The sequence below is a fragment of the Dipodomys spectabilis genome, unplaced genomic scaffold (assembly GCF_019054845.1).
Source record: "Dipodomys spectabilis isolate Male_0828 unplaced genomic scaffold, ASM1905484v1 ptg000145l, whole genome shotgun sequence".
Lineage (NCBI taxonomy): Eukaryota > Metazoa > Chordata > Mammalia > Rodentia > Heteromyidae > Dipodomys > Dipodomys spectabilis.
Window position 1 is genome coordinate 4,809,222 of NW_024870822.1, and position 20,065 is coordinate 4,829,286.

A 20,065-nucleotide genomic window follows, 5' to 3' on the forward strand; every position below is an offset into this window, starting at 1 on the left:
GGAAGAGAGGGAGGGAAGAAGGGAGGGAGGGAAGGAGGGAGGGAGGGAGGGAGGGAGGGAAGAACACAGTCCCCATAGAAACCCTTCAGGTAAGCAGCAGCGGTTATGGATAGCCACTCATCTTCTGTTCCTACTAGGCCCCTGTCTCTATGTTAAAGCCCCTGTCCCCATGTCTTGTGGTCCTCCTGTCTTTCTTCCACTGTGAGATCAATAGCAACATGATCTCCAGTTCATGGCTTAGCTTATATGACATGACATCTAGACATTTTTTGGTTTGCTCCTGAGGACCTAGTCCTCACCTTTCTCCAAAGAAAATGTATACATTTATCAAGCAGAATGTGATACCCTGAAATTCACTTGCCTTATAGAATGCTTAAGTTACTCTACTCAGCATATGCATTACTTCACTAAAGTATCATTTCTTTTGTAACATGAAACTTAAAAGCAACTGTCAGCAGGTGTGAAGAATGCATCATTATTAACTACAATGTTCATGCTATAAGTAAACCAATTGAACTTATCCCTTCTAACATTCCCCAACACTCCATGCTCTGTTAACCACCGATGTACCCTCTGCTTCTGTGACTTAGGTATTTTGTAAATTATACCAGTGAGATTGAGCACTGTTGTCTTTCTGTGCCTGGTTTATTTCACTTACTATGAACAATCTCCAGTTCCACCTATTTGGTCACAAAGGATAGAGTTCAACCTTTTTATGGCTGCATAGTGTTCCATTGTGGGTATACATCTCTATGTATTCCTCTGAGTGGACACGTGACATAGGTTGATTCTGTATCTTGACTATTCCACATCTTGACTTTCTTTGTATCCAGAAGTCGGATTACAGGATAATAGGATAGTTCTATTTTAATTGGGGGGGGGGGGGGAGAGAGGGGAGGGATTCCATATTGTTTTCCATCCTGACCAAAGAAGTCTTTATACTCCTATAAATACAGAAAAGTATTGTCTTTTGTTCACATCCCTCTCAACATTTTCTATAATTCCATTCTCCAATAATTCTTACCCTAACCATGTCATGGTGGCTTTAACTTGCATTCCCCGGATGACTGGTGATATTGAGCATTGTTTCTATATACCAGTTGGCCATTTGTGTCTCTTCTTGGAGAAATGTCTATTCAAGTTCTGCCCACCAGTCCATCAGCTGATTTACATTTTTGCTTTTCAGTGGTTTGATTTCCTTTTTTATTTTGTATAGCAACCCTCTAGCTGACAGATGGCTTCCAAATCCATTCTCTCTGTCCAAAGGTTGTCTCTTCACTCCATTTTTTTCTTTTTTTTATTGTGAAAATACTGTATAGAGGGGTTACAATTACATGGGCAAGATTATGAGTACATTTCTTATGAAGCATTGTAGCCTCCTCCTTTGTTTCCCCTTCCCATCCCCTCCCATCCTCCCCCTGCTCCCCCCACCCAATCCTCCTCCCCCTCCCCTCCCTGCACCAAAGTTGTAAAGTTCATTTTCAACATAACGACTTGTACATCTCATTGTTGCAATGGGGCCACCTGTATCCCTATTTAAATGATTTGTTTTTTCCCTTCCCCTCCACAAATTATATCGACATCAAATACAGTGAAAGCAGGGGTTATACCATGGGAGAGGGACCTCTTCACTCTTTTGATTATTTCCTTTACCATGTAGCATACCATTTGTCTATTTTTGCTTTTGTTGCCTATGTTTAGGGGACATATCTCAAAAATCACTGCCCAAGTTACATAGAGCTTTTCTCCAGGAGAACATCATGCATGGGCTCCACCAAAGAGACTTTTGGTCTCTTGTTAGGTTCAGGCCTTGGTATCAGCATGAGATGGAAGTCAAGAGGAGATAGAGGGGCTGGGAAGGTGGCTCAGTGGTAGAGCGCTTGCCTTGCATGCCTGTAGGCCCTGGGTTCATTCCTCAGCACCACATAAGCAGAAAAAAAGCCAGAAGTGGCGCTGTGGCTCAAGTGGTAGGGTGCTAGTCTTAAGCTGAATAGCTGAGGGACAGAGTCCAGGCCCAGAATTCAGGTCCCACAACCAATAACAACAAAAAGATAGAATCTCACAGTTTCATCACCTCCACTCCAAAGACGGATTTACCATAAAGCTAATGAGACTCAAACTTTATTTTATTTATCTTTTTTTCAGTGTTAGAGCTTGAATTCAGGGCCTGGGTGTTGTCCCCGAGCTCTTCTGATCAAGGCTAGTGCTCCATCACTTTAAACCAGAGAATGCCACTTCTGGTTTTCTGGTGGCTAATTGGATATGAAAGTGTCACAGACTGTGTGGGCTGGCTTCATCCAAGATACTCAGATCTCAGCCTCCTATGTAGATAGGATTACAGACATGAGCCATCAACAACTTAAACTTCATGTGCCGTGTTCCTTGAAACGCTCTGGAAGGAGTATTGGCAATGTGATAACATGGGTTATAACTGAATATTGAATATGACCATTGTCTCTTTCCACGACATTGCTTCTCTTACAGGTATCACTGGAGTGGCTGTAAGCATTTTGGCATCTGTCTTAGGAGACACTGAGTTGGAGATTCACTTAGTTGGGTTTGGTGAGATGAATTACCATGGGTAGAATTCTCTTCCAAGTGTGGTAAGTTATTGTTCACAAAGTTTCAGAGGCTAGGAAGAACAGGGCCCTGGCTGACATCAGGGCTAAGGATCTGTTCCTTCTTTCCTGGTCCTGGTACTCCTCAAGGAGTAACCTCAGCCTGTTACCACCATATGACCTTCTTTTCCCACCTCCCTGTCAGAATCCAGAACTTTCTTCTGCTTTATCATCTACTCCAGTCTTAACCTGTACCTCTATCCTCCTCCCCTCTCCTTACTCTCCCAAGCACAAATCCATTCCTTCCTCTTTTGTCCTGGGATGGTCTAACTCAGTGACAAGCATTTAGCTTCTTAGTATAAAACTTCATGATACACTACCAACACAAAAATTATAAATATATGCCATCAAGTCCAAGAGTATTTATAATCATTCACTATTCAAGAAAACTTGGACTTCCCTAAACTATTACAACATTTTTTTTTTTTTTTGTCGGTCATGGGACTTGAACTCTGGGCCTGGGCACTGTCCCTCAGCTCTTCAGCTCAAGGTGAGCACTCTAGCACTTGAGCTACAGCACCACTTCTGGTTTTCTGGTGGTTTATTGGAGATAGGAGTCTTATGGTCTTTCCTGCCGGGGCTGGCTTTGAATGGTCTTTCCTGCCCGGGCTGGCTTTGAATGGTGATCCTCAGATCTCAGCCTCCTGAGTAGCTAGGATTACAGGCGTGAGCCACCGGCGCCCAGCTTATTACATCTTTAAGAAAGAAATTTGCTGTTAATATCCCCAAGTTTGACAGTCTAAAGCTTTTAAATATTGTGACCAGGACGAAGTTAGAAAGCTGAAACTATTAACAACAAAGTATATTTTGACAAACTATGCTAAAGGAAAGACTTTAATAAAATGGTGATATTTTTAATATATAAATAGATGACCCAAAAGGATAAGGCAAAAATGAAATAAATAAGGGTTGAACATGGTAGCAAATGCATGTAATCTCAGTGACATAGGAGGTAGAGACAGGATGATTGGGATTTGAAACCTGCCTGGGCAGCTGTCTCAGCAAACAAGACAGGTAAGGCAGTATACTCTTAATAATCTATACTACACAAAATACAGAATTAGAAGCATCACAGTGCAAGGCTCATTCATCCAGGAGAAAAATCATGAGACCTACTTAAAAAAATAAATTCATGTAAGAAAGAATGGAGGCACAACTCCAGTGGTAGAGAATTTGTACATATATAAAATATATGTATACCTGCATATATAATAGTAGTTTGAATGTGTCTGGCTGTTAATAAAATAGTGTGCAATTTTTCTGGATATTCTGTAAATGCATCTGTCATAATATTCAAGTTTGTAAGTTGTGGTTTCTTTTATCATTGTAGATTTTCTTCTGCATCTAGTTTTGTTCACTTTTCCTCCAAAAGGTACTGAACACATTACTTAAGTATTGGATGCCCAAATATCTGGACCCATCCCTCCCAGGTTACTTTACAGTCTGTCTGGCTATGGCGCCTTGGGGCCAGCTGCCTCCTTCAACAGCAGGTGTACTTGGTTCCAGAAATGTCTCTTCATCTCCTTGGGCCCAGGGGTGATGAAGCATACTTCATAATCAGAGCTGCCTCCCCTCTCCCTTTCAGTTTTTTTAACTCAGCTTACACACTGTGTGTTATCTATTTATGATCATTTTTCTCAATGGTGTCTTTACAGCATGCTGTTTCCTCTGTTTCCTGAGAAGAGCCTGATTGAAAGAACTTTTGTAAAACAAAATAATGCAGAACAATTGGTGGTGGTGGCGGCGATGATGGTGGTGGTGGTGGTGTGTATGTATGGGTGTGCACGTGTATGCAAGTACTGGGGCTTGAACTCAGGCTCTCCTGTTCTTGTCTGGCTTTTTCACTAGAAGCTGGTGTTCTAACACTTGAATTACAGCTCCACTTTTGGCTTTTTGGTAGTTAATTGGAGGTAAGAGTTTTACTGACTTTTCTTGCACAGGCTGGCTTCGAACTGGGATCCTCAGATCTCAGCCTCCTGAGTAGCTAGGATTATAGGCATTAGCCACTGGTACCCGACATTACTTTTTACATGTTTCTGTATCTACTACGTGAAAGGTCTAAACAGGAGACTAAAACTACGGCTAATGCTATAATGTTTAACTCTTCCTTTTAATTTTTCAGTGCTGAAGTTTGAACTTATACTTTCTAACATGCACCACTGAGCCACACTCTCCAGATCCTTTTGCATTGTTATTTTTTCTGAATGACTTTTGTTTTTTCCCTGGGGTTGGCCTCTGACCACAAGCATCCTACTTATGCCTCTTATGTAGCTGGGATTACAACTATTGTGTGCGACCACACCCAGCTGATTATGTCTTGGGAAAGCAGGTATTATACAATATAAAGAAAAAAATAATTGTAATGTAATCAATGATGAGTCATGCTATGGAGAAGTCAACGTGCATATTGGAACTCTGGAGCTCCACACTGCCAAAACAACGAAGGTAGAATGTGGTCATGATGACATACTTTAAAGCTCCCTAGGAAAATAACTACAACTCCCAACTTTCTGTGAGGTAGGAACTTGAGAACTTGTAAATAAGTGACTAACCTCAATGATACTTGGCATGAATTCTCTGGTCTTTAAGCAAGAAAAGTTAACGAACAAAACATTGTTATGAGAAGTTCACATAGAGTTTAGCTGGGCACTGGTGACTCACAACTGTCATCCACTTACTCAAGAGGCTGAGATCTAATGATAGAGGTTCAAAGCCAGCTCAGACAGAAAAGTCTGTGATACTCTCATGTCCAATTAACCACTCAAGTAGTAGAGTGACAGTTTTGCGTGAAGCTAAAGGACAGATTTCAGGCCCTGAGTTTAAGCTTTAGGATCTGCACACACATACACACACACACATCACAAATAGAGTTTAGGAAAACCAGTCCCTTCTGCTGCTAGCTAGTTGGTGTGGCTCCTGTAACTCTGCACCCTTCCTGGGATGGATCCAGCCCTCTGAGCAGCCTGGTTCTGGAACATCCAGTTCAACTGGATCACTGAAGATGCCCTTTGCCAACCTGGGCACAGTGTACCAACAATCCAGTCCTCTCTTTGCCTTTCCTTTTTTTTCCCCTGGGCCCTGATCTTACATCTAAACCCATAGAAAACTGCCCCTGGCTCAGTAAGGTGGTAATGGTGGTGATGCCAAAGAAAGATGGTCAGGATCCATCAGAAACGAGTTGCTGGCAAGGCAGGCTGCATCAACACAATGGGCATCTGTTCTGCTTAGAAAAGACTTTTGCTCCATGTGTGGCGCCCCAGTCGGAGTCATGCTCTTTGGGTATGTCACAAAATGGTCTAATCTATACATAGAGGCTACGGGGCCAGAGTCCTCACCCCTCTCATCAATGGAAGCTGCAGAATTTAAATCTCATTACTGTGATTCTCCTCAAATATGTACACATTATTATTTGAGATTCCGGTTATTATTTGAGATTCATTTGAGCTCAGTGTGGAGTTAGCTTTGAATCAGAAGTTACCAGTGGCTCCCCTTCAACATGATTTTACTGGGTATCTACAGAAAGTTGAGGTGTTTAATCGTTCCCAATCTCTGCCTCATATGGCCTTATGATCTCATTGTCATTGACTTAGTAATGTCATAGTTTCAAGAGTTGGCCAATCAACAGTTCTCAGATGATAAGTGACAGAACTAGAGGAAACTGACAATCTACTTTATCAACTTTAAAAATAGCTCCAGGCTTGGCACTGGTGGCTCACACTGTAATCACAGCTGCTCTGGAGGCTGAGATTTGAGGATCATAGTTTGAAGCCAGCTCAGACAGGAAAGTCCATGACACTCTTACCTCCAAAAAAAAAAGGCCAGAAGTAGAGCTGTGGCTCCAGTCTAGAGCACTAGCCTTAAGCAAAACAGCTCAGGGTCAACACCCAAGATACGAGTTCAAGCCACACACGCACACACACACACGCACACACACACACACACACACACACACACACACACACACACAATTGCTCAAGAGATTGGAAGGTTATTCAGCGGCAGTTTGTGCTGTGCATGAGCAAGGCCCTGGATTTGATTCTCATTATCAGAAATAAAAGCAAGCCACACACTGGTGGTTCATGACTCTAATCCCAGCTGCTCAGGAAGCTCAGCTCTGAGGATCCTGGTTCAGAGCCAGCCCAGGCAGACAAATTCAGGGGGCTCTTATCTCCAAATAACCAGCTAAAATCCAGAACTGGAGTCATGGCTCAAAAGTTTAAAGTGTCAAATATGAACAGAAAAAGTTGAGCCAGAATATAAGGCACCGAGTTCAATCTCCAGTACCAACACACACACACACACACACACACACACACACACACACGAAAAATAAAATGAAAACAAAAATAACCCTGAAGAGAGAGTATTGGTGTGAGGCTCAAAGCTAGTTAGAAAGACAGAACTAGTACTTAGCTCAAACAACCCAGCTCCCAACTCTACTCTCCTAACTCTTTTCCTTTCCTTAAATCCCAAATTCACATTCAAGATACAAAATATATTTACTGACTGGCAAAAGAATGGTCCTGTTTGGTCTATTTACCAACGGCTGTAAGAGTTATAATGTAAATTTGTTTTTCAAGAAACTTTATCTATTTTTGAAACCAAAGTCCAACAGAAAGCTGGCCATAAATATTTTACATTTCAACTTGATTGATAAGGTGGAATTAAAGGGCAAATATCAAATATTGACATTCATCTCTATTATTTTACACATAAGGAAAGTCTTGTCAAAGCTTGCCTTTAAAAAAAAAGCTTGCCTTTTATAAGTATGATATTTATATTATATAATAAACATGAAATAATCACTAGCTGACTAAAATGACTTAACAGAACCTTTGGACAAGAGATTTGCAAAATATTCTAGACAGATAAAATTGTGAAATATATTTGGGAGTAGAAAGACAAGCTGAACTTTGCTGTTTTTGCCCTTTTCCCTTCAGGATCCAGTCACTTTTAGCCTAGTGTACCATGTGGAGCAGTTGAATTGATGAAAACGTTGTCAAGACATTGTCACCATTTGCCTCAAGCCAGGCACTGGTGGCTCATGCATTTAACCCTAGTCACTCAGGAAGCTGAGATCTGAGTTAGTAACAGAGATCACAGTGGCAAACTGGGCAGGAAAGTTCATGAGACTCTTATTTCCAATTAACCCCCATAAAACTGGAAGTGGAGCTGTGGCTCAAGTGGTAGAGCACTAGTCTTGAGCCAAAAAGCTAAAGGATAACACCCAGGCCTTCAGTTCAAGCCCCAATAATGGCCAGGTGCTGGTGGCTCACATCTGTATTCCTAGGTACTTAAGAGGCTAAAATCTGAGGATCTTGGTTGAAGCCAGCCCAGGCAAGAAAGTCTGAGCCTCGTATCTCCAATAAACTGCCAGAAAACCAGAAGTGTCACTATGGTTCAAGTGGCAGAGCACTCACCTTGAGCTGAGTTGCTGAGGGACAGTGCCCAGGCCCAGAGTTCAAGCCCCACGACCAAGAAAAAAACAAAACAAAACAAAACAAAAATCTTTTCCAAAGAGATCTAGGAAAAATACTGTCAATACAAAATTTGAATGCTAAAGAGAAACTGAGGCAATACCAGAAAGGTGTTTTTTTTTTCAGGGGAGAGAAGGTGAGGGAACAGGTGGGAAATGGTAAAGAAAAATGATGTACTCAGGATTATTTTTTAATGTAGATTATTAAACAAGGTGGGGGGTGGAGAAAAGAAAAATGATCAACCATGGGCATAGCACAGAAGTTAATGTCTATGCTTCCTCTCAGCCCGGTGGAGAGAATACTGATATCATTGCTATGTCCTCGATGAAGAAACACAGGATATGACCAGAATGGCAAAGCTGGGTCTCATTTCTATCTCCTGATTGTCAACTCTACCTGCTCTCCACTCCCCAGGTGTGGAAACCCTATTGGTTGTATGTGGCATATTCAGAAATGTTTCTGACATCAACCCCATGAAATGAATATTATTCCCGATTTCGAAATTAAGAATGTGCCTCAGGCCTCAGGGAGGTGAGGTTATTTTGACAGAGTGCACCATGCCCAGCTCTGCCCTTCCTATCATTTTGGTGCTGCTCAAACACACTCTGAACCTATTCTAAGGAGCTTGAACATCTTCAAAAACTTTTTTTGTGTGTGTGCCAGTACTGGGGGTTGGTACTGGGAACTGGGTATTGTTCCTTGGCTTTTTTACTTTGCTTAAGAATGACACTCTACCACCACAGCTCCATTTCTGTTTGTTGTTGTTGTTGTTGTTTGGTGATGACCTGAGGATAAGAGTCTCATGGACTTTCCTACACAGGCTGGCTTTGAACCACATCCTCAGATCTCAACATCGCCAGTAGCTAGGATAAGTCCAGAGGTCCCTGCCTCCTCAAGAACAGCTAATGTGTATCTGGGTTTTATTTTTATTGTTATTATAAATGTGATATACAGCGGGATCACAGTTCATGACTAAGTTGTATATTAAAGGAAATACTGAGAAGCCATTTTGGATAGCCAAGCAATGCAATAAAGTTCCAGGGCAGGCATTCGTGTTTGTCCCTGCTTATTTGACCTGTAATAGATTGGCAAACATGTCTGGCTGCCATTGGATTGGCATGTCCTCCTGACAAACTGACAGTAACTATCCCACACTTGTACCCAGAGAGTTTGGTTTTCCATATTTCCCTTTTACATTTCCTTTTGCAGCCATAATTCATGATGAAAAGATTGTTTGAACATTAATTTCCTTAATATAAAAACAGTGGCCACTCCAGAACAAAGATATAGGAAAAACTCTAATGGCTTCATTTTTGGGTTGGAAGGAGGGGCAATACAAAAATTTTTTTTCTGGAAGCTTCCTTAACAAAGAAAGTGGAGTTTTAATTTAATTTTGATGTTAATTTTGGGTAACTATGATCAGTAGAGATTATCATGACACTGTGGCCTTCTAGGTTATCATTAGGTGTCTCAGCCAGATAGAGCACACCACACACTTCTGAAAAGGAAGAAAAAGTTTAATGCCAGGAAGACTGGCAGACTGTCTTCATCAGAACAGAGAGCAGCAGCTGCCCTTAAGCTACAGGAGTATTTATAGGGAGAGACCCTGCAAGAAGATAGGAGACTGAGTTGTGAACAGGAGGCAAGGTAAAGTTAGTGGCCAGGCCAGGTGGCCAGGCCTGGCCAGTGACCTTGAGATCAGATAGCCAGGCAGAACCCTGGCCACTGGAATGTCAGCCCTCACAGAATGACTTCACCCCAGCTAACATTCCACCCTTTTTCTTTGTTACTGGCCAGGATAAGAGACAGTGGTCTGTCTTCTGAAGCTGCTTCCTGCTGAAAAGGGATGATGACCCTATGGGGTAGCCTCCTGAAGGTCTGGGCATCCAGTGGACTTGTGTGTGGAAAGTTGACTGTAGCCTTTCCATAGACATATAGGAGCATCAGGTTAAACTCTGGCTTGTTCCAGAAGCACCTCCTGAAAGCATTTAAAGAGACAGTGTAGCAAAAATGCCCATGTTATAGGGCAGTTAGAGGGCCAAGGAATGGCATGAGCAAGGAAGTAATGTGTCCTAGCAGGGCTGAGGCCCTGAAGCCACCAGAGCCAATGGGCATCATGATTTTTTCGGGCCACTTCTTGCTGGCATGGGGTATTAAGGAGTCACTGGGGTACTTGGGGTCTGGGCCTGCAGTGGGCAAGGCAGGGCAGCATAAGTTAAGTTTCCAGTTTACCTGCAGTAATAGGATAGCCTTTGACTTGTTCTCAGGTGGTATCCTGAGTGAGGGTTGTTAAACAAAAAGCAGCAAGAAGAAGGGATGTGTTGGGTTTTATAAGACAGAGTTTATAAAACAGTATAAGGAAAGACTTTGGAAAGAGAATTGAGGAAGCAGAAAAACAGTTTTCTTTAGGTAAGAAAGGATTTGGAAAGTAAGAATTGTCTTAAATGTTTGCTCAGAAGGAAAAAATTAAGCCAAACTACAGAATGACTTCACCCCAGCTAAAAGTAATCACTAAATAGAGGCATTTAACATTGTGAAAGAAAAGAAGTCATTTTCTTATGGGTGAATAATCATGCAAAAATTGATAGGCTAAAGACTTGTTATACTTACAACAAGCCAAGGCCTAATCCATGTTGGATAAAAGTCATACCTTCATGTCAACAGAAAACTTGCTAAGTCATTGTATAGCCTAAGTTACTCAATGAGCTGAACTCAGTAATTATTCAATTAATTACTCTATATACTCAGCAGTCAAGAAAATTTGCAATGGAAAGAATTTTCTAAAATGTAGTCTGGCACCAGTGGCTCACTCTCCTAGCTATTCAGGAGGCTGAGATCTGAAGACCTCAGTTCAAAGTTAGCCAGGAAGGAAAGTCCCTAAGAGTCTGATCTCCAGTTAACCACCAAAAAACCAGAAGTGGAGTAAAGACTCAAGTGGTAGAATGTTAGCCTTAAGTGAAAAAGTTCAGGACAGTGACTAGGCCCTGAGTTCAAGCCCCAGGACCAGTACACCTACCCCCACTACACAAAGAGTACAAAATTTTAAACTTTATTAAGATTTCCTTGCTTCATTCTTACGTAATTACCATTTTTAATTCAATGAATAGTTGCTAAGAATTAATTTTTGTTGTTTTGCAATATACTGACACAGTGGACACATGCTATTTTTGACCAAGCACCCCACTTTGTCTACTGGTAGAAGTATCCTGATTTTTATTTGAGTATCCACATCTGGTCTATGTAGCCCATGTGGCTGGTGGCTACCTATGAGATGGAACAGATACCAATATTCATGTCATACCAGAAATAACTGTTGGATACCATCAATCCAGATCTCCATTGTGATAATATAAAATAAGATTTATTGCTAGGCACCAGTGGCTCACATCTGTAATCCTAACTACTCAGGAGGCTGAGATCTGAGGATCACAGTTTGAAGCCAGTCCAGGCAAGAAAGTTTGTGAGACTCTTATAATCGATTAGCTACCAAAAAAAGCCAGAAGTGGAACTATGGCTCAAATGGTAAAGCCACTAGCCTTGAGCAAAAATAAAGCTCAAGGACAGCACCCAGGCCCTGATTTCAAGCTCCAGGTCTGGCACACATGCACACACACAGACACACACACACACACACACACACACACACACACACACATACACATGCACTTTAAGTACTTTATAAACTTCAGAGCACATCTAAAACTCCTCATTTTAGTATGTTAGTAGTCATCACATTTCACTTTTCACTCACAAGAATTGAGTGATGTTCTACAAATAAACTGAGTCCTTTACAGAGAATTTTTTTAAAAATCAAGAAAAAAATCCTTAATATTAAATAAATGGCCATTTCTCAATTACTTAGTCTCTTTTCTCTTGAAGACCTGTTGAAAATAAAGTGCCCTTCACCCAGATGGTTATGCAACCCCTTGGCTTTAGTGGCAGTGAGTCCTTCCTTGTTGCTCAAGATAAACATTGAAACTAAGACAGGTAACCAGAGGCTATGGATGGAGCTCTGATCAGAGCTTTGCCAGAGCTTTTCCTATCAGGGAAAGAAAAAGAAAAAGAAAGGAGATATGGAGGAAGTGAGGGAAAGTTTGGAATGAGGACAGATTTAGAAGAAGAGAGGGAGAGAAAGGAGGGAGGGAAGACAAAAGGAAGGAAGGAAGGAAGGAAGAGAGGGAGGGAGGGAAGAAGGGAGGGAGGTGGCAACATAAGTGAGCAGCATATCTAAATCTACTCACTGGAGAGAAGAGTTACTCTCTTCTATTCATAGAAGCTTCTAGATGAGGCCAATTGGTAAGAAGCCATTGATCTCCCTTGTAGACTATACCCCAGCACCTTTCCCACATGCCTAGCACATGTCCAGGATTATACGGTTGTTTATCTAGGCCCATCATCCCAATTTCTACCCCTGTTGTTAATACACATACCATTAGCACAAAGGTTTCCCCAAAGAATGGCTATTTGAGGGCAAGTGAACCAAAATTAAATGTCCACTGTGGGAGGAAAAGCTGGAATGGGGACTGGTGGGTAAGGTCCAGATCCCTCCACTCAGTTGAATAATGGTAGGGAACCAGCAGAAATAGAAGAATCCTTCATTTCAACCCACCCTTCTAGGATTTAGGAAGACATGTTTGTGAAGGCAGGAGAAGTGTGCATATTGTATTTTATTTGTGTGTGTGTGTGTGTGTGTGTGTGTGTGTGCACATGTTAGTACAGGACTTGTACTCAGGGCCTGACACTGTCTGAGCTTTTTGTCTCAAAGCTGGTGCTCTATCATGTGAGTCACATCTCCCCTTCTGGCGTTGTTAATCCTCAGTTGGAGCTAAGAGTCTCACAGACTTTCCTGCCCAGTTTAACTTAGAACTATACTCCTCAGATTTCAGATTCCTGAGTCCCTGGAATTACAGGCATGAGCCACAATATCAGGGAGCTTGATGTATATTTTGTCCTTGAGTTGGAAAGCCTCCCTCATTAGTCTTGGCACACATTTTCCTAGGCTCTGCAAATATTCAGGGCAGGTTAGACACAGAAGATAAACTTCAGAGCAGTAGTGGGGGGGGGGGGGTGAGGCAGGGCGAGGCCTGGAACTAGACAGGGCAAAACCTCACTAGGATGGACAGGGAAGGTTGGCAAGGGGGTACAGGGCCAGGCCACAGCTGAGATCATATTACATTTAAATATTTGAAAAATACCGAAATATGCTAAGCCCAGACTTGCTAAAAAGAAGGCCTCATCCCCAGAAAGCTTGCAATCAACTCCGAGAACAGGGAAATCAAGTCAACAACACATGCTTTGTTTCACACTGAGAGGCCTAGAGAGACTCTTGGATTCTCCAACAATACTAACACACCCAGAATGCCAAATCTTATTTGAGTTTTCCAACAGAAGCTGGACAGAACTGCCACCTATTATTTTAATGGTCTATACTTGAACTTGTAACTCGAAGGGTGAGGCAAAGAATATAAAACCAGTTACACCTCTCTGTCACAGGAAATTCAGCAGATTTTCTTGCTTATTGGTAGAAGTCAATGGTTTTGCCAGACTGATTAGCCTGAAATGCAGAGGGCATTGACCCAGGTGCAGGACTGCTGGATTCGTCTCAGCTCTGCACCTGAACAAAGTGCATGACCTCGGAGAGTTATTCTACCTCTCAGTGCCTTATCTGAAATTTTATGATGATATGCTTGCTAGTGCAATGCAATCAGAGAAAAGAAATTAGCTAGGTGCCAGGTGCCAGTGCTTCATGCCTGTAATCCTAGCTACTCTGGAGGCTGAGACCTGAGGCTTGCTGTTCAAAGTCAGTCTGGGTAGAAAAGTCCATGAGATTCTTTTTGCCAGTAAACTAGCAAAAAGCCAGAGTGGAGCTGTGGGTTAAGTAGTACAGTGCTAGCCTTGAGCAAAAAAAATAGCTAAGGGATAGTCCCCAAGCCCTGAGCTCAAGCCCTAGTACCAGCACACACACACACACACACACACACACACACACACAAATACACACACACATACACACACACACACACACACACACACACACACACATTGGATTACATCAAACCATAAAATTTCTGCATAGTAAAGGAGATATCGGTGTATAGAATAACCTGTAGATTAGAAGAAAATATATATTTGCAAGGTATGCATCAAAAAAGGCTAATATCCAAATTGTAGTAGCAGCACAAACAATTCAATAATTAGAAAAAAAGGAACAGAACTGAATAGGTATTTCTCAAGAGAATACATACAAGTGATCAACAGGCCTATGAAAAAATACTAAATATCATTTATCATTAGGGAAATGCAAATAAAAACCACAGTGAGGACAGGCACTAGTAGCTCATGCCTGTAATTTCAGTTATTCAGGGGACTGAGATCTGAGGAAGCTAGTGTGGGCAGAAAAATCCTCAAAACTCTTATCTCCAATTAGCTAGCAAAAAGCCTGAAGTAGACTTATGACTCAAGTGGTTGCTCACCAGCCTTGTGCAACAACTCTAAGTGTGAGCAAGAGGCCCTAAGTTCAAGCCCCAGTATCAGCACACAAAAAAGTAAAATGATGTGGGCTAAAGACTTAAAGAGAAACTTCTCTGAAGAGGAAATAAGAATGGCCAATAGACACATGAAAAAATGCTCAATTTCTCTAGCCATAAAAGAAATGCAAATCAAAACAACATTGAGATACCACCTCACCCCAGTTAGAATGGCTATAATCAATCAAGAACTCTAAACAATAGATGCTGGAGGGGATGTGGCCAGAAGGGAATCTTACTGCATTGTTGGTGGGAGTCTAAACTTGTTCAACCACTTTGGAAAGCAGTACGGAGATTCCTCAGAAGACTCCACATAGAACTCCCCTATGACCCAACAATCCCACTTTTGGGCATTTACCCAAATGATCACAAACAAGACCATACTAAAGCTGCCAGCACCACTATGTTTATTGCAGCATTATTTACCATAGCTAAGATATGGAACCAACCCAGATGCCCCCCAGTAGATGAATGGATCAAGAAAATGCTATATATATGTGTATATATATACATATATATGTATATATATGTGTGTGTGTGTGTGTGTGTGTGTGTGTGTGTGAATTCTATGCCTCCATCAGAAAGAATGACATCACCCCATTTGTTAGAAAATGGAAAGACTTGGAAAAAATTGTATTAAGTGAAGTAAGCCAGGCCCAAAGAAACATAGGTCCCATGGTTTCCCTTATTTGCAATAACTAGTATATGTCTGAGACAAGCAGAAAAGGTCAGATAAGATGATGTTAAGCGAAATGAACCCCAAATAGGTACACTAAGTGTGTTCATCAACGGGTGAAAGGATAAAGAAACTATTCACACAAAACAGAATACTACTCAGCCTTGAAAGAGAAGAAAATTATACAACTTGTGACAACATGAATGAAATGGAAGGGGATGATAGTAGGTGAGATAGCCCAGGCACAGAAAGACAAATGTTCTCACATATAGAATCTTAAAAAGAAAAATAAAGTTGAACCAGAGGATCAAAGAATCGTGCGGTGGTGACAAAGACAGAGGAAGGAATAGAGAGAGAGATCAAAGGTTACAATATCCCACTCAGGAGTAATTTGTTTGGGCAGTTAGTTTGAGTTCTATTGTAGAACATAGAGAATATAGTTAATAAGAGTATTGTATATTTCAAAACTGACAGGCCAATTGAGACTAGATTTCAGAAGCGACCTCTTCAGTGAATCTTGCTTAAGCCGTGTTTTGTTTTAACTCAAAGCTGGTGTTCTACAACCTGAGCCACAGCTCCACTTCTAGTTTTTCTGCTGGTTAATTGGAGATAAGAATCTCTTAGATTGGTCTGCCTGGGCTGGCTTCAAAACTACCACTCACACATCTCAGTCTCCTGAGTAGCTAGGATTACAGGCATGAGCCACAGATGCCTGGCTTCTCCATTAATTTTGTTGTTGTTGTCGTTGTCTGTTGTGGGGCTTGAACTCAGGGCCTGAGCACTGTCTCTGAGCTAGCACTCAAGGTTAGTGCTCTACCACTTTGAGCCACAGCTCCACTTCCAGTGGTTAATTTGAGATTAAGTCTTGTGGACTTTCCTGCCTAAGCTGGCTTTGAACCATGATCCTCAGATCTCAGCCTCCTGAGTACCAGGATTATAGTGTCAGGTCCCATTAAATTTTTTTTTAATTTTTTATTGTGATTAAGTAGTTACATAATTCCCCAACTTTCACAGTATTGTGGGATAGTGATACTCAGTTAAAGTCACAAACATATTCTAACTTTCCTGGTGCAAATTGTCTATCACGGTCTATAACATTTATGAGTTCTATGAGCTTTGCGATATAGTTATTTCTTCCACATTGGGTGATATGTACATTTCTTTTGTTTTGCATAGCATCAGCTGTTCCCTCTTTCCCATTTGTTCCCATTAAATCTTTTTTAACTAAAAGAACTGTTTGCAGGGCTGGGAAGGTGGCTCAATGGTAGAGCGTTTACCTTGAATGCAAGAGGCCCTGGGTTTGATTCCTCAGCACCACATAAGCAAAAAGAAAAAAGCCAGAAGTGGTGCTGTGGCTCAAGTGGTAGAGCGCTAGCCTTAAGCTGAAGAGCTGAGGGACAGCGCCCAGGCCGAGTTCAGGCTCCACGACCGGACCTAAAAAAAAGAGAGAGAGAGAGAGAGAGAACTGTTTGCAAATTAGTAGCAGAAGAAATCTCCCTTAAGCTGACAAAGTAGTATCTGGAAAATTAAAAGTACAACAAATCATTGCAAGTTTTCCACCTTGGATTGGGAAAAGGCCAATGATGATTCTGACATAAACAGGAATGGAAACATAGGACACATATGTACACATGCACTGAAAGAGAGAGAGAGAGAGAATCTCTAACAATTCTTCTGGGACACTTGATATTGTTTATAGTAAGAAACCAAATTAGAAAGGGATTAACTTTGTTGTAAACACAACAATGCAAGTTGAAAATCACAGTAAGAGCCTACTACACCCTCATGCATCTGAAACACCAGGATCTGCCCATGGGAGCTGGAAGTGGCTCCTTGGTTTGGAAACCAGATCACATGGTCTACCATGCAACGGTAGAGGAGAAGAAATGCATAGCCCCAAACTATGCCACACCGGGCATAGCATCAGCAGGCATGTGTGCCTGTGTGGAACAGCGGCTAGAAATGCAGCTCCAGTGTAGTGTGTGTGTGTGTGTGTGTGTGTGTGTGTGTGTGTGTGTGTGTGTGAGTGTGTGTGGTGTGTGACAGAATCATACTACGAAATTCTACATGAACAATGAAAAGGAATAAACAATAGCTACACACACAAGTGTACATAAAAATAGTTTTTAAAAACCGAGTGCTAGTGGCTCACATCTATAATCCTAGCTACTCAGGAGGCTGAGATCTGAGAATCACAGTTGAAGCCAGCCCAAGCAGGAAAGGCTATGAGACTCTTATCCCCAATTAGCTACCAAAAAAGTCAAAAATGGATCTGTAGCTCAAGTGGTGGAGCACTAGCCTTGAGTACAAAAGCTCAGGGACAGTACTTAGGCACGGGCACCAAAGGAAAAAAAGTTAAAAAAAAAAAAAGACAATAACAAGAACCACATGATTATCTCCACTGATGCAGAAAAGGCTTTTTGTTAAGATACAACATTCATTCATGTTAAAAGCTCTGGAGAAAATAGGAATCGAAGAAACATTCCTTAAAACAATAAAAGCCATATATGACAGACCAATAGCCAATATTATACTTAATGGGGAAAAACTACAACCATTTCTCCTAAAATCAGGAACAAGGCAAGGATGCCCACTGTCTCCACTCCTCTTCAATATAGTCCTGGAACCCTTAGCTAGGGCAATAAGGCAAGAAAAAGACATTAAGGGAACCCGCATAGGGAAAGAAGAAGTTAAACTATCCCTTTTTGCAGATGACATGATACTATACCTTCATGATCCCAAAAACTTCATCCCCAAACTCTTAGAAATTATAAACCACTTCGTCAAAGTAGCAGGATACAAAATCAACCCACAAAAATCAATTGCCTTCCTGTACACTGAACATGTACAAGCAGAGAGGGAAATAAAGGAAGCAACCTCATTCACAATAACTCCCCAAAATAAAATATTTAGGAATTAACCTAACCAAAGATGTAAAAGAACTATTTAACAAAACTATAAAAACTTAAAGAAAGAACTTACAGATGGCACTAGGAAATGGAAAGACCTTCCATGCTCTTGGATAGACAGACTTAATTAGTGAAAATGGCAATAATGACAAAATTAATGTACAAATTCAATGCAATTCCTATTAAAAATCCCAATAACAAGGGGCTGGGAAGGTGGCTCAATGGTAGAGCGCTTGCCTTGCATGCATGAGGTCCTGGGTTCGATTCCTCAGCACCACATAAGCAAAAAGAAAAAAGCTGGATGTGGCGCTGTGGCTCAAGTGGTAGAGCTCTAGCCTTGAGCTGAAGAGCTGAGGGACAGTGTCCAGGCCCAGAGTTCAGGCCCCATGACCGGACCTCCCCCCCCCCCAAAAAAAACCAATAACATTCATTACTGAAATACAGAAAACAGTCCAAAAATTCATACGGAACAACAAAAGAACTTGAATAGCCAAAACAATTCTAGGCAAAAAAGACAACATGGGAGGGATCTTGATGCCAGACTTCAAACTCTACTATAGCACCATAATAACAAATCATGGTACTGGGCACAAAAACAGACCCTAAGACTAATGGAATAGAATAGAAGATCCAGAAATAAAACCATATGCCTACAGTCAGCTGATATTTGACAAAGGAGCCAATGCCATACAGTGGAAGAAACACAGCCTCTTCAACTACTGGTACTGGGAAAACTGGGAGGCTACATGCAGAAACCTAAAAGTGGACCCCAGCCTGTCACCATGCACCAACATCAACTTAAAATGGATTAAAGACCTTAACATCAAACCTGAATCTCTGAAACTACTGCAGGACAGAATAGGAGAGACACTTGAACTTATCGGCACAGGCAGGAACTTCCTGAACAGAGTCCCAGGGTCACAACAAATTGGAGAGAGACTCGACAAATGGGACTACCTTAAAATAAAAAGTTTCTGCACAGCTACAGCTATGGCAACCAAGCTTGAAAGACAACCAACTAATTGGGAAAAAATATTTACCAGCAATATATCAGACAAGGGGCTATCTCCAGTATATACAGGGAACTCAAGAAACTAATCCCTCCCAAACCTAACAAACCAATTACTAAATGGGCAAGGGAACTAAAGAGAGACTTCTCAGGGGCTGGGAAGGTGGCTTAGTGGTAGAGTGCTTGCCTTGCATGCATGAGGCCCTGGGTTCGATTCCTCAGCACCACATAAGCAGAAAAAGCCAGAAGTGGCGCTGAGGCTTAAGTGGTAGAGCACTAGCCTTGAGCTGAAGAGCTGAGGGACAGCGCCCAAGCCCAGAGTTCAGGCCCCATGACCGACCAAAAAAAAAAGAGAGAGACTTCTCAGAAGCAGAGATAAAAATGGCAAGAAACACATGAAGAAATGTTCACCATCCCTGGTTGTAAAGGAAATGCAAATAAAAACCTTACCCCAGTCAGAGTGGCCCACATCCTAAAGTCAACCAACGACAAATGCTAGAGGGGATGTAGAGAAAGAGGAACCCTATTACACTGCTGGTGGGAATGTATACTTACACAGCCACTTTGGAAAGCAGTCTGGAGGGTCCTCAGAAAGCTAAATATTGACCTCCCTTATGACCCAGTCATACCACTTCTAGGCATCTACCCTGAACAACAGGAACCAGTATACAAGGACACTTGCACCTCCATGTTTATTACAGCACTGTTCACAATAGCCAGGATATGGAAACAACCCAGATGTCCCACCATAGATGAATGGATCCAAACATTGTGGTATCTATACACAATGGAATATTATGCAGTCATTAGAAAAGGCAAAATAATGGCATTTGCAGGGAAATGGATGGA

General features: G+C 41.7%; 1 long non-coding RNA gene across 1 annotated transcript; it reads left to right on the forward strand.

Moving 5' to 3' along the window:
* The first annotated feature begins 4,463 nt into the window (after nucleotides 1-4,463).
* LOC122117624 lies at nucleotides 4,464-10,513 on the forward strand. The gene is made up of 3 exons (XR_006149216.1): nucleotides 4,464-4,474; nucleotides 8,627-8,631; nucleotides 10,407-10,513. It is a non-coding gene; the product is annotated as an uncharacterized LOC122117624 (long non-coding RNA).
* Nucleotides 10,514-20,065: the final 9,552 nt, after the last annotated feature.